This window comes from Pleurodeles waltl, chromosome 2_2 (assembly GCF_031143425.1).
Source record: "Pleurodeles waltl isolate 20211129_DDA chromosome 2_2, aPleWal1.hap1.20221129, whole genome shotgun sequence".
NCBI classification, from domain to species: domain Eukaryota; kingdom Metazoa; phylum Chordata; class Amphibia; order Caudata; family Salamandridae; genus Pleurodeles; species Pleurodeles waltl.
The window spans coordinates 800987739-801002515 of record NC_090439.1 but is presented as its reverse complement, the minus strand read 5'-3'; the positions used below and the strand labels follow the sequence as shown (position 1 = coordinate 801002515).

At 43.4% G+C, this 14777-nt stretch overlaps 1 protein-coding gene across 2 annotated transcripts in view; it reads right to left on the bottom strand.

Moving 5' to 3' along the window:
- The window catches only part of RALYL (RALY RNA binding protein like), a 1738931-nt gene that overhangs the window by 402262 nt on the left and 1321892 nt on the right, over window positions 1-14777 (bottom strand). The gene's annotated exons all lie outside the window — the stretch shown is intronic.

Here is a 14777-nt window from a genome sequence, read left to right as displayed (position 1 = left end):
ATATGGGTATTCTACTTGGGTAGAATAAGCAGATATCCTCTTAACTACTAAAAGGCAGTATTTTCTGTGACTTGGTAGAAAAATGGGCTGACAATAGTTATAATCTGCAAAATCATATTTATGTCAGCATCAAATAATATGGTGACGTATACCTTCTAGTTAATGTCTACGTCAGAAACAAAAGTTCCAATATTTCCTTTTCCAAAGGAATTGTTCTGTCAAGCCCCAGCATTCCAGTTTTGTTTCCATTCACTTGTACATAAGACCCATGCATCATCATTTCCAAAGCACTAAATACCAATGGCATATTAATAAACTGATCCATATGCCAAAGATATGCAACGCAGAAAGTATTTTACGTTAACAAATACTAGTTGTATTTGCTTTCAACAGGAAGCAGGACTGGATATACTGCTTACCACTCCGCGTGGTTTATACGCAGGGAGTATTACTCCACAACTGGTCGCACTTAGTTCCTTTCAGCAAAGGAAAGCCTGGGAGTCACCATGGAGGGCTGGCAATTTCTAGACTGTGGCTGCAGGGCTGGCAATTTCTAGATTGGGGGTGCACGTATGCGGATAACATGCTACATGCCAGCGTGCTGGACACAAACTATAATTCATCCCAGGACAACGACTCTTGTCTATTCTGGAGAGATACACACATCTTAGATTGTCGGATGTGACATCTTTAGTTGTTCACAACGTTCTTTGCTAAACAACCATATATCAATGTTATTGCATTCAGACACAAAATACATGGGTCTTGGATTTCCCTTGCTAAGACTTGTTGTAGAGTACCGGAACGGATTTATCTGGTCTAGTGCAATAACAGCTACTTATCATCCATAAAACATCCTCCTGAGATATGTATTAGTGTTGTAATAGTGATCAGACCAGATAAGATTACGTTGGTGGCACCATATGCACGAGTACTAGCAGTGACCACCTCAGTTCATCAAGCATGGCTGCCAGAATTAATGTAAAAAACGTTATCAATGTGGAATGCCTCTATGTAGGTAATATATGACAGCCATAGCTGCAGTATCCATGGCAACATGGTAATAATAATAATAATAATAAGTCCTGACAACTCTGCATGATTTATCACTCAAAAATCAGTTTTAAATCTATTTTGGCAATTCAACCTTTTTTCTCCAAACATCACCTTCGGAATTCTGAAAATGCACACGTTTTCATCTAGAATATGCACTTTTCAATACTGGTACACATATATTAATTCTATCACAGAATAGCGTTTCATTTAGATGGCTGGGGTGCACTGAGGTGAGCTATCATTAGGCAGCTAGAGAGCTACAGCTCACGAGTTACTCGTCGGAGAAGTCTGGTCTAGTGACTGTGAGGAAGAATTCAGGTAGGAGCGTGATGGCAGAGACACAGCTCCACATCCAGACTGACAACACTATTTATGGTGCTTGAATAATCATGGATTCCAAACCAAAAGCTAATGAACAAATTTGAATCAAATAATCTATGCAACAGAGAATACTTTGGCTTTAGCTCCAATGGCTTTAAGAGGAGTAAAAAATACCCTTTCAGTTACTGAGAAGGATTTTTTGGCATTAAGAGGCACAACAGTTTTATATGAGATGCCAGATCTGTTGATAAAAGATATCATATGCCATAAAGAGACGATATTGTCGAAACAAGGTGTTTGCTAGCATCTATAAATGGGTAATAAGTGGACAGGATTATATATTTTGCATGAAGTATTTGGACATTGATTTTGAGTGTTGCAAAAGAGAACGAGAAGAAAAACTCTTAGGGAAGCAATGTAGAGGAAGCTCTAGTGGTGAGAGATGTACTTCTGTTCGCAGTGGGAAGTTGATTGCTTCTGGAAGATTGAGAACCGTTTGAATTTGGGTCATTCAATGTACTGTAATGTGACAAAGCTAAAGGAAAGGTTGCGGATGGTTTTTTGATGGCACTGAGACAAAAGCTGAAAGGTTTTGCAGTTTTAATAAAGAACTGTGCTAGTGAAATACAATAAGAACTGTGTAGCTTTGTATTTTCCTGCTGTCAATATCAAAAGGATGATGTCGGCTGTCTTTATGGGCATGTGAGTGCTCGGTTGTGAGTATGAGAAAGACACAAATAAATACATGCAAAGAACGCAACATTATTATACAGTAAATAGAGAACATTAATAAAGTTAACATCACACTGATGGGCTTCAACCATTGTTGATGGTGGATATTGGGTGAGCTTCTTGGAGATATAATATTCCAGATTTATGAAGACCACGGCCTTTATGAGGTCTGCGTAGACCAAGGACTGCTCATCATGAAGACTGTTCAAACGAGCTGGATTAAGGCACTGATGACATTTCCTAAGATCCAAGATCTGACAGAGATGGACCGTGGGTGGATACAGGGGCCAGGTTAGTCCACTGACGAGTTACCATCTAAAGTCGTGCGCGAAGGGTTTATTTTGCACTGGCAGGAGGAACGAGGAGAAGGTCTAGCATCGCGGACAGACTTTGCTGTAGCTTGATTAGCCAGTTGTCGCTGGAGCTTCACTGTGGTGATTGTGGCAGACTGTCAGCACAAAGTGCAGTTATCTCATTGCCAGTCATTGTGAACGGTCACTGTTCGCAAAAGAGGAGGGCCTGCTGGAGCTTCATGTTGGCAGTCATTGTGAGTGGTCCATTTTAAGCGCGTAGAGGCCAAGGCGCAATTGCTCAGACCCCAAAACTTCTCTATCTTCACCTTCTCTTCGGGGGCAGTTCATTCTGATGCCTGCCAGGGGTCCAGGACCAGGGAGGGACCTCTTGGGATGTAGGACTCATTCTAGTAGAGGCCAGCAACAGGGCTCAGGCAGGTCCAGTTAGTGTATGTCAGCTGGTCAGCAGCAAGGAGGCCTCTTGAAGCCTTTTGTGTCCCTGTAACTCACAAGGTGAGTCACTTAAAGTCATTCTGGCCTGGTTTTAAGGTGGGCAGGTCCAATCTTCCTTCTTGAGTCAGAAGGGCTGCTCCTCTTCCTCAGACAGCAGGGCAGTCTTCTTCTGAATATTCCCCAGATCTGAAGCTCCCCCTTTTATTCCTGGTGGCAGATGTTGTGTGGGGGAATTCCCTGTCCTACCCCCGAAACTAGTTCTGTTCAGTTCTACTTCCCACGGGTTTGGGCCCAAACTGTCTAGGGTGACAAAAGGAAGGACAGGCCTGGTGTCAGGTTCCATTTTGTGTGCTGCAGACAGGGCCCTTAGAAGTGCAGACAGGCAGGCACAACTGCTCCCCAACCATACTGTCAGGAAGACTTTTTCCTAGGCTTTTTTGTGTCAATGACTGGAAAAATACACAACCTACAAAAGGAGAGCCATTTACAGTCATGTGACCTAGGCTGGCAGAAAGGCCCAGTTTTTTGTGGCAACTTTCTGAAAGGTTGGACGAGAGCCACCAGGCCTGTAACCGCTTCACGAGGCACATGAGTAGTACGTCACACAGGGGACACGAGACCTATTTATAACTTCAAAGGTCCATGATGAGTCTTGCTGCTGGATTGGATAGCACAAGGCTGAAGTTGTCAGGTGTGTGTATACCATCCAGCAGATAAGAATTGGGTCTTTGTTCATAAGTACTAGTAGAGTCTCACAGTCTGGTTGCAACCACTGTCTGCACATTGCTAAATGAAAAACATGTGTTTCTGTAAACCCACATAGGAATGAAGTATGGCTAGCCACGTTTTGTGATATGACCCCACTATCATTGGACTAACCTTCCACTTTCTCAGTGTATCCATGGGTTCTGAGGAGAACTCTAGAGTTGTGTGGTTTCGAAAAGTATCAACAAAAGAGCACAATCCAGAGGGCAAAGTGCAGTTGGATGGGCATACAGGGAGAAACAGGATAAAAGCTCCAAAACTATTACCTCTGTGTTGTGCCACATGTATGGTTTAGTACTGTCCGCATCTGGGCTTGCCTGTAGAGTTAAAAGCTGACAGAGGACTTAAAACTGTTTCAGCTCTTCCTTTCTTATACATTTTTTTCAGTACCTGGGTAGCAATTGTTTTTAGATTCTTTTACATGTGTTATTGTACGTACATGGATAGTGCTCAACATGTTTGTTTGTAGTGCTAAGCAATTGTTTAGTGTTTTTTTCAAACTGTACATTGTTTATTTGTCCTCTGGTGTATGATGACCAGATGTACACATTGAAATGAATTTTTCTTGAAAATGTTCATAATTAAACTGTGGCAGCCGTCATTCAGTTGCGCTTGAACAGATTCGAAAAAAGTAAATGCTGCATAAGTGGTGTCAGCATTGGCATTTTTTCAGTGCCTTATGTATATTGGCCTAGCCTTGCTGACTGATAATTCTGCTCTCTGTTCTTTTACACTAACTTACTAAAAATGGCATTTGCAATATTGTAACTTAAAATCCGACTTTGCCATTAAAGAGGATTTAAAATGTCAATTCATTTGAGTGTATACAGCATGAGTGAAAACAGCACATGTTCCCACTCTGGCGTAAGAACATGTTAAGTGCTATATGGTAACCCAGTGTTACACTATGAAACAGATAACTTTACAGCAGTGAAAAATTACTTTAGGGGTTTTCACTGCAGGACATGTAAATCGTAAACTCACATGTCCTTCTTTTTTAAATACCATGCACCTTGTCCTGTGAGCTTTTAGGGCATACCTTAGGGGTGACTTATAAGTATTAAAAAGAAAGGATTGGGCCTGGCAAAAAAGTTTATTTTGCCAGGCCAAAATGGCAGTGTAAAACCTGCACCACTTTCCTCTGTTCCACTTCCAAGTTCTCCTTGACCAAGGAAGAACTCCTTTGCAGAGTACTCAAAGAGATACTGGGCCAGATGTACCAAGCATTTTTGCGAATGCAAAAACTAAATTTTGGTATGCACGAAATCCAATTTGCAATTCGCTAACTTGTTACTGAATCGCAAATTGGATTTGCGACTACATACAGATTCGGTATTAGGGAGGGGCGTGTCAAGGGCGTGTCAAGGGCGTCCCTTCCTAATGCTGAATCGCAGAGGTATGTATGATTGTTTTGTGAATGTGGTCGCAAAACAATCACAGTTCACACCAATTTCAGATTGGTGCTAACCCCTTTCACTTTGTGAATGCATGCGAAAACATTTTTTAAGAGCAGGCAGTGGTCCCATGGACCACTGCCTACTCTTACAAAATGAAAAGAAACATTTCATTTTTTTAAACGCATCCCGTTTTCCTTTGAGGAAAATGGGCTGCATTTGAAAAAAAAAGACTGCTTTATTTAAAAGCAATAACAGACATGGTGGTCTGATAAGCCCAGCAGGCCACCATCCCAGTGATTGTACAAAAAGAAAAAAGGGAGCACACTGCCTCACACTCAAGCAAAAAGTTAGCCCCAATGCATCATGGTAAATGCAGTCACTTCGTTTTGTGCTGAAAAAGTAATCAAAAGTCTTTCACCTAAGTAGGTGCAGCAAGTGCTGTGTATCTCTGGACACGTGTTTCTAGGTTTAGCCCGTCATCAGCAGAGAGCAGCCAAGTCTGTGGGGTTGCTTGAAATGCCGCCAAAAGTCTTCTCGGGTTTATGTACCACTCACTGGCGCACAGGTGCCTCTCCAGAGCTCGTCAGCTCGTTAGCTCAAGGGAGCAGTCATTGGACAAAAAGAAAAAAGGGAGCACACTGCCTCACACTCAAGCAAAAAGTTAGCCCCAATGCATCATGGTAAATGCAGTCACTTCGTTTTGTGCTGAAAAAGTAATCAAAAGTCTTTCACCTAAGTAGGTGCAGCAAGTGCTGTGTATCTCTGGACACGTGTTTCTAGGTTTAGCCCGTCATCAGCAGAGAGCAGCCAAGTCTGTGGGGTTGCTTGAAATGCCGCCAAAAGTCTTCTCGGGTTTATGTACCACTCACTGGCGCACAGGTGCCTCTCCAGAGCTCGTCAGCTCGTTAGCTCAAGGGAGCAGTCATTGGACAAAAAGAAAAAAGGGAGCACACTGCCTCACACTCAAGCAAAAAGTTAGCCCCAATGCATCATGGTAAATGCAGTCACTTCGTTTTGTGCTGAAAAAGTAATCAAAAGTCTTTCACCTAAGTAGGTGCAGCAAGTGCTGTGTATCTCTGGACACGTGTTTCTAGGTTTAGCCCGTCATCAGCAGAGAGCAGCCAAGTCTGTGGGGTTGCTTGAAATGCCGCCAAAAGTCTTCTCGGGTTTATGTACCACTCACTGGCGCACAGGTGCCTCTCCAGAGCTCGTCAGCTCGTTAGCTCAAGGGAGCAGTCATTGGACAAAAAGAAAAAAGGGAGCACACTGCCTCACACTCAAGCAAAAAGTTAGCCCCAATGCATCATGGTAAATGCAGTCACTTCGTTTTGTGCTGAAAAAGTAATCAAAAGTCTTTCACCTAAGTAGGTGCAGCAAGTGCTGTGTATCTCTGGACACGTGTTTCTAGGTTTAGCCCGTCATCAGCAGAGAGCAGCCAAGTCTGTGGGGTTGCTTGAAATGCCGCCAAAAGTCTTCTCGGGTTTATGTACCACTCACTGGCGCACAGGTGCCTCTCCAGAGCTCGTCAGCTCGTTAGCTCAAGGGAGCAGTCATTGGACAAAAAGAAAAAAGGGAGCACACTGCCTCACACTCAAGCAAAAAGTTAGCCCCAATGCATCATGGTAAATGCAGTCACTTCGTTTTGTGCTGAAAAAGTAATCAAAAGTCTTTCACCTAAGTAGGTGCAGCAAGTGCTGTGTATCTCTGGACACGTGTTTCTAGGTTTAGCCCGTCATCAGCAGAGAGCAGCCAAGTCTGTGGGGTTGCTTGAAATGCCGCCAAAAGTCTTCTCGGGTTTATGTACCACTCACTGGCGCACAGGTGCCTCTCCAGAGCTCGTCAGCTCGTTAGCTCAAGGGAGCAGTCATTGGACAAAAAGAAAAAAGGGAGCACACTGCCTCACACTCAAGCAAAAAGTTAGCCCCAATGCATCATGGTAAATGCAGTCACTTCGTTTTGTGCTGAAAAAGTAATCAAAAGTCTTTCACCTAAGTAGGTGCAGCAAGTGCTGTGTATCTCTGGACACGTGTTTCTAGGTTTAGCCCGTCATCAGCAGAGAGCAGCCAAGTCTGTGGGGTTGCTTGAAATGCCGCCAAAAGTCTTCTCGGGTTTATGTACCACTCACTGGCGCACAGGTGCCTCTCCAGAGCTCGTCAGCTCGTTAGCTCAAGGGAGCAGTCATTGGACAAAAAGAAAAAAGGGAGCACACTGCCTCACACTCAAGCAAAAAGTTAGCCCCAATGCATCATGGTAAATGCAGTCACTTCGTTTTGTGCTGAAAAAGTAATCAAAAGTCTTTCACCTAAGTAGGTGCAGCAAGTGCTGTGTATCTCTGGACACGTGTTTCTAGGTTTAGCCCGTCATCAGCAGAGAGCAGCCAAGTCTGTGGGGTTGCTTGAAATGCCGCCAAAAGTCTTCTCGGGTTTATGTACCACTCACTGGCGCACAGGTGCCTCTCCAGAGCTCGTCAGCTCGTTAGCTCAAGGGAGCAGTCATTGGACAAAAAGAAAAAAGGGAGCACACTGCCTCACACTCAAGCAAAAAGTTAGCCCCAATGCATCATGGTAAATGCAGTCACTTCGTTTTGTGCTGAAAAAGTAATCAAAAGTCTTTCACCTAAGTAGGTGCATCCCAGTGATTGTAGCCATTTGCATTGGGTCGCAAAATGCGACCTACCTCATGAATATTAACGAGGTAGGTCCATTTGCGAGCCCTTGCGAATTGCTATATGAAACTCTTGGAGTTTCATACAGTGCAATAGCGATTACTTAATTGCGATTTGCAAAAAATCGCAATTTGGTAATCGCTATTGGAATTAATGATACATCTGGCCCGCTGTATGTTAAGAGCTGGTACTTGCATGACATCCCATCTCCGAGAGGTGAGGAGAGATCAACTATGTCTGTACGTCTTGCAGGAGAATCTATGGTCTGCCTAGTGCCCTGAAGCCTGCCTGCTCAGAGAGTGAAGGAGAGTGCCTAACCCTGCAGGAGGAGATACTGTTCAGTAGGAGCAGCTCATCTGTGTTCCTGCCATGAGGAACACCCAGATACAGCCGACTGTCATTGGGGGTGAAGCCGGAGCTAACCTGTGTCATGATGCATCTCCCAGTGCATTCCTTGTAGTAGACCATATAAAGAAATCAAGCTCGAAAGCAACATTGTGCTGTTTGGCACACCTGCAGTGCGCATGAATAACTGCTGAGTCAGATGACTGGTGCTGCGACTGTACAACTGTAGTTTACTGTGTGAGGGAGCTGTTATCATCACCAAAGCAGAAGCTCTGTTCCTTCCCCCAGAGGCTACAGCATCTGACGATCTGCAGCTCCCAAAGCGAGCACCAGTCTGATCCTGGCCCAAGGCCTCATGTGCTGCTTATGAGAGCCCGCGCAGCAGGCCTGTCATGCTGCTCAACCCCCGGGGCTGAGTCCGAAGTGAGGCCACAGCTGCTGTCCCATACCATCGACAAGCACAACCACCAGTGCTGCCAAAGCCGCTTTCCTATGAGTGGGTAAAGTGGGCTTCAGAGTGTGAGACTGAAGGGATCGCACAGAGCTGTATCTGTTGTCAGTGTGTTCGCTTTTGGAAGGAACTCTTTAAACTGACCTACCAGTTATTCCGGGGGCAATCACTAGGGACTGCACCTGCGCTTAATCTGTGCCTAGCTCCACCTGTGATTAATCTACGCCTGTACGTTTGTTAAAGTCACCACAGACATTGTGTAAGCTTCCTATCATATGGCAGGATACCATTGTCAGTTTAATGCCTGACTAGGAATATTAGGGGAGATTTAAACCTCGTAACTGAGCCCCTTTTGAACTGTGATATTATTTTTGTTATATATATTTTTGTTATTTTATTATCTTTTTATTATATTATTTTTGCTGTGATATTAAAGTACTTTCTTTATGCTAAGACAAGCAGTGGACTGGACACTATGCTGTTGTGTCTGTTAATTGTTAACTAAGGTCTGAGCTTCAGTGTTCCACACTATCTATATGCGAAGCCCTTGCTATACTCAGTCTCAACTGAGGAAGGGGTGAACTTGGTCCAGTTTGCAGACCCATCGTACAGCGGACTCCTCCAGGATACCAGAGGCAAATGGCATAAACCCCCATGACTGTGACCCCGCAGACCCCATGTGTCCTGTGGCTACCAAACATGGTCTGAGAGGAATCCATCCTCATCCCCGTACCACCTACATTTTCTTACAGTCTGCTATGAACTCAAGCAAGTTCACTTCCCAAATGTTTTCATGAAAGTCCATATTTGGACGACGAGGATTACCAGGGGTCACTTGCAAGATATCAAGATAGTGAGTGTAAAAGTGCCTTTTGTTTTTTTTCTGCATTGTGTTGGGAAGATTATCAATGTAGAGTATGGGGATTGACAGGTTAGCAACGTCTCACTTTCACGTCAGCTAATGCAATAACTCAAATGGCCTTAAGCAACTGCACAACCAGAATTGGCGTGCTTCACAAGAGACTGATTGGTTTCTAATAATGTGCTACGATCTGCTAGACAATGCAAACATCTTGCTGACTGCCCATCACCTCCCTGTCATCTCAGTCACAAATGCTTTCCTTGCATGCTAAGGGAATGAGAGATCACATATTACAGCATACCATAATTACACCCTTCCTGCAATAAAAAATGTAGACCTGGACTGATGGCCAATTTTAAACCAATCCCTGGCCTTCACTAATTAGCTGTTACAACAGTCATCAATAGACTTTTCCCATACCCAGATTCCCAGAATTTAGTTTGTACTGTCCAATGCAACTCTCTCCAAAGATACAGAAAATCCACTCTAGAATAAATGTGAAGAGCCGCTATAACCCAGACCCAGAGGCCAGACCAGTGTGCTGCAGAAACGCCAGTTGCATGAACAGACATGGAGTGAGTCACAGCATTCCTGGGCACCTTACTGGTAGAGTTTATTCAGTCCCTTACATAAGAGTGTGGCTGCTCTTGCTTTCTTAGCTGAATCCGGCAATAACAGCAAGCACATGCATGCTGATGACATTTGAGGTACACCTAAAATTACAGGCAGTGGTGTAACAAAGGCCCCCACATCCCTGCCCCCCCAGCACAGTACACTATGCACGGGCAGCAAGCCCCTGACTGGTTCCAGGGGGCCACCTCAAGGTACTTTGCAGGGGGCACCCTTAAGTTTCATTACGCCACTGATTACAGGAAGGATAGGAGTACACCACATGGGGAATTATATGTTTTGTAAATGTGTTCCTATATCATTTTACATATTTATGTCAACTTTTAATACTGGGTGCAAGCAAAGTGGCCAATTACCCAGGGCTCCCACCTTCCAAGGGGCAGTTGTTAAAGTAAATTGTCCTCTACCTTGATTTTATTTCTCTGTCTCGCTTTTGACATATTATTCAACACTGTTTGGCATCACGGTGCTTCAATTACCAGAATATGGGTAATGAAATTCCCAGATGTTCTAAAAAGGTGCTCCCAAAAAATATATTGCCCTGGGGCCCGAAAATCCTTGAGATGACTCTGGGAACAAGGCCTGGATCATGAAAGCCATTTACCTACCTGAAGCTCAGAGCACAGTACATAGAGTAGCATTATTATCAGCCAGACACAGGAATCGTAGGTACACAAATCTTATGAACATGTACCAAAAACAAATATAGAAAATTAAAACACAGTGAGAAGCAGTCCCTGGGGCCTCAAATAAAGCAGTTCCTATGATGAAACAATACTACGAGGATCATGTCCACACAGTGCTAGTTAGGTCAATCGCCCACAAGTAATGCATTCCCAAGAATGTAAGCAGAGGAACAATCCATGGACTGCCTCGTCGATATGGATTTGCAGACCCAAATCACAAACTATAAAATTGGTCCCTTTGATGAAAGGTTAATCAAGGTGTATTTATAATACTCATCAAACGTATTTTTCACAATTTATGGTAGCACGTTTTTACTAGATCCTTAATCCACATTCACTCGGTATGCTTTGGGAACAAATGTGCATGGAAATGTACTTCAAAATATGTATTATGATTTTAAATGTAACTTTTCCCCCACTGTTAATTTTACAAATTGATATCTTAAGTTACTTTATTGACAAGAATGTTTTATGATTATATTCCACGAGTCCCTTATGAGATGATGCATTCACATTTTATTATATGGCAATTTAGAGTGTTCAGCCTACCCAGAAAGGTAGATCTATTACTATGCGGAGGAAGTAAAATATTCAATGTGAGACTAAGACTTGAGTCTCCCTAAGGAACATTGTTATTTTGCCACCTTTATGGTTTGGTGCCTGCAATTTATCGACATGCTTACATGGACTTCACGAAACTAAGCACAGAACACAACCTCCAGTCAACCACTACACTGAAGGAACACACTCAACCTCACATGCCATACTGTAGTGCGTTGATAAAGTGGCACTAGTACTGACAACAGCCTCTGTGCAAAATAAGATAGCAGAGACAATAGACTCCAGGCATAAGGAGAACGAACAGGAGAGTATTTGGCAACACTCTCTTTGAAGATTCAGCTACTATGACCAAGTAGTGCCCAGTGAATGCATCTAACAGAGTATTAGCACCTAAACGTTACGTCTTTTTTTTTTGTGTGATGAAGGTGATAAACATCACCAATATTGAAAATGTCACTTACCCAGTGTACATCTGTTCGTGGCATTGGTCGCTGCAGATTCACATGTTGTGCACAGTCCGCCATCTGGTGTTGGGTCGGAGTGTTACAAGTTGTTTTTCTTCAAAGAAGTCTTTCGAGTCACGAGACCGAGGGACTCCTCCTCTTTGCTTCCATTGCGCATGGGCGTCGGCTCCATCTTAGATTGTTTTCCCCGCAGAGGGTGAGGTAGGAGTTGTGTGTGTTAGTAATAGTGCCCATGCAATGGAATGAATAAGTATGTACAAATTAAGGTTAAGTAATATATATATATACAAATGTACAAATGTTGAAGATAACTTCCAACGGCTACAGGCTCCCGGGGAGGCGGGTGGGCACATGTGAATCTGCAGCGACCAATGCCACGAACAGATGTACACTGGGTAAGTGACATTTTCAGTTCGATGGCATCTGTTGCTGCAGATACACATGTTGTGCATAGACTAGTAAGCAGTTATCTCCCCAAAAGCGGTGGCTCAGCCTGTAGGAGTGGAAGTAGTCTGAAACAAAGTTCTCAGTACGGCTTGACCTACTGTGGCTTGTTGTGTGGATAGCACGTCTACACAGTAGTGTTTAGTAAATGTGTGAGGCGTGGACCATGTGGCTGCCTTACATATTTCGTGCATTGGAATATTTCCTAGGAATGCCATGGTAGCGCCTTTTTTTCTGGTTGAGTGTGCCCTTGGTGTAATGGGCAGTTGTCTCTTTGCTTTAAGATAGCAGGTTTGGATGCACTTAACTATCCATCTGGCTATACCTTGTTTTGATATTGGGTTTCCTGTATGAGGTTTTTGAAATGCAATAAACAGTTGTTTTGTTTTCCTAACCTCCTTTGTTCTGTCGATGTAGTACATTAGTGCTCTTTTGACATCTAATGTATGTAGTGCCCTTTCAGCTACTGAGTCTGGCTGTGGGAAGAACACTGGTAACTCTACCGTTTGATTTAAGTGGAACGGTGAAATAACCTTTGGTAGGAATTTAGGATTGGTTCTTAGTACAACCTTATTTTTGTGTATTTGGATAAAAGGTTCTTGTATTGTAAACGCCTGAATTTCACTTACTCTTCTTAGAGATGTGATGGCAATGAGAAATGCAACTTTCCAGGTTAAGAATTGTATTTCGCAAGAATGCATGGGTTCAAAAGGTGGTCCCATGAGTCTTGTCAAGACGATGTTAAGGTTCCATGAAGGAACAGGTGGTGTTCTTGGTGGTATTATTCTTCTTAGGCCCTCCATAAATGCTTTAATGACGGGTATCCTAAACAGTGAAGTTGAATGGGTAATCTGCAGGTATGCAGATATTGCTGCAAGGTGTATTTTAATGGAAGAGAAGGCTAGATTTGACTTTTGTAAGTGTAGTAAGTATCCCACTACATCTTTTGGGGATGCGTGTAATGGATGAACTTGATTATTATGGCAGTAGCAAACAAACCTTTTCCATTTGCTTGCATAGCAGTGTCTAGTGGATGGTCTTCTAGCTTGTTTTATGACTTCCATACATTCTTGAGTGAGGTTTAAATGTCCGAATTCTAGGATTTCAGGAGCCAGATTGCTAGATTGAGCGATGCTGGGTTTGGATGCCTGATCTGCTGTTTGTGTTGTGTTAACAGATCTGGCCTGTTGGGTAACTTGACGTGTGGTACTCCTGACATTTCTAGTAGTGTTGTGTACCAAGGTTGTCTTGCCCATGTTGGTGCTATTAATATGAGTTTGAGTTTGTTTTGACTCAATTTGTTTACTAGATATGGAAGGAGAGGGAGAGGGGGAAAAACGTATGCAAATTTCCCTGACCAGTTCATCCATAGGGCATTGCCTTGATACTGTCTGTGTGGGTACCTGGATGCGAAGTTTTGGCATTTTGCGTTCTCTTTTGTTGCAAATAGGTCTATTTGCGGTGTACCCCAAAGTTTGAAGTAAGTGTTTAGGATTTGGGGGTGAATCTCCCATTCGTGGACCTGTTGGTGATCTCGAGAGAGATTGTCTGCTAGTTGATTTTGGATCCCTGGAATAAACTGTGCTATTAGGCGAATGTGGTTGTGAATTGCCCATTGCCATATCTTTTGTGCTAGGAGACATAGCTGTGTCGAGTGTGTTCCCCCTTGCTTGTTTAGGTAATACATTGTTGTCATGTTGTCTGTTTTGACAAGAACGTATTTGTGGGTTATGATGGGTTGAAATGCTTTAAGCGCCAGGAATACTGCTAGTAATTCGAGGTGATTTATATGCAGTTCTGTTTGATGTACGTCCCATTGTCCTTGGATGCTGTGGTGATCGAGGTGTGCTCCCCACCCTGTCATGGAAGCATCTGTTGTTATTACGTATTGTGGCACTGGGTCTTGGAACGGCCGCCCTTTGTTTAAATTTGTACTGTTCCACCATAGAAGCGAGATGTATGTTTGGCGGTCTATCAACACCAGATCTAGAAGGTGACCCTGTGCATGTGACCATTGTGATGCTAGGCACTGTTGTAAGGGCCTCATGTGCAGTCTTGCGTTTGGGACAATGGCTATGCATGAGGACATCATGCCTAGGAGTTTTAAAACCACTTTTGCCTGTATTTTTAGTGTTGGATACATGGCCTGTATAACCTTGTGAAAATGTTGAACCCTTTGTGGACTCGGAGTGGCTAATCCTTTTGTTGTGTTGATTACCGCTCCTAAGTAGTGCTGTATTTTGCACAGCACAATGTGTGATTTTTTGTAGTTGAGGGAGAACCCGAGTTTGTAGAGGGTTTGTATGACATACTCTGTGTGTTGTGAACACTTTGTTAGCGAGTTGGTCTTGATTAGCCAATCGTCTAGATACGGGAATACGTGTATTTGCTGCCTTCTGATGTGTGCGGCTACTACTGCTAGGCATTTGGTAAATACTCTTGGTGCGGTCGTTATACCGAACGGTAAGACTTTGAATTGATAGTGTATTCCCTTGAATACAAACCTTAGGTATTTCCTGTGCGAAGGGTGTATCGGTATGTGGAAATACGCGTCTTTGAGATCTAAGGTTGTCATGTGATCTTGTTGCTTTAGCAGTGGTAACACCTCCTGTAGCGTGACCATGTGAAAGTGGTCTGATTTGATGTAGGTGT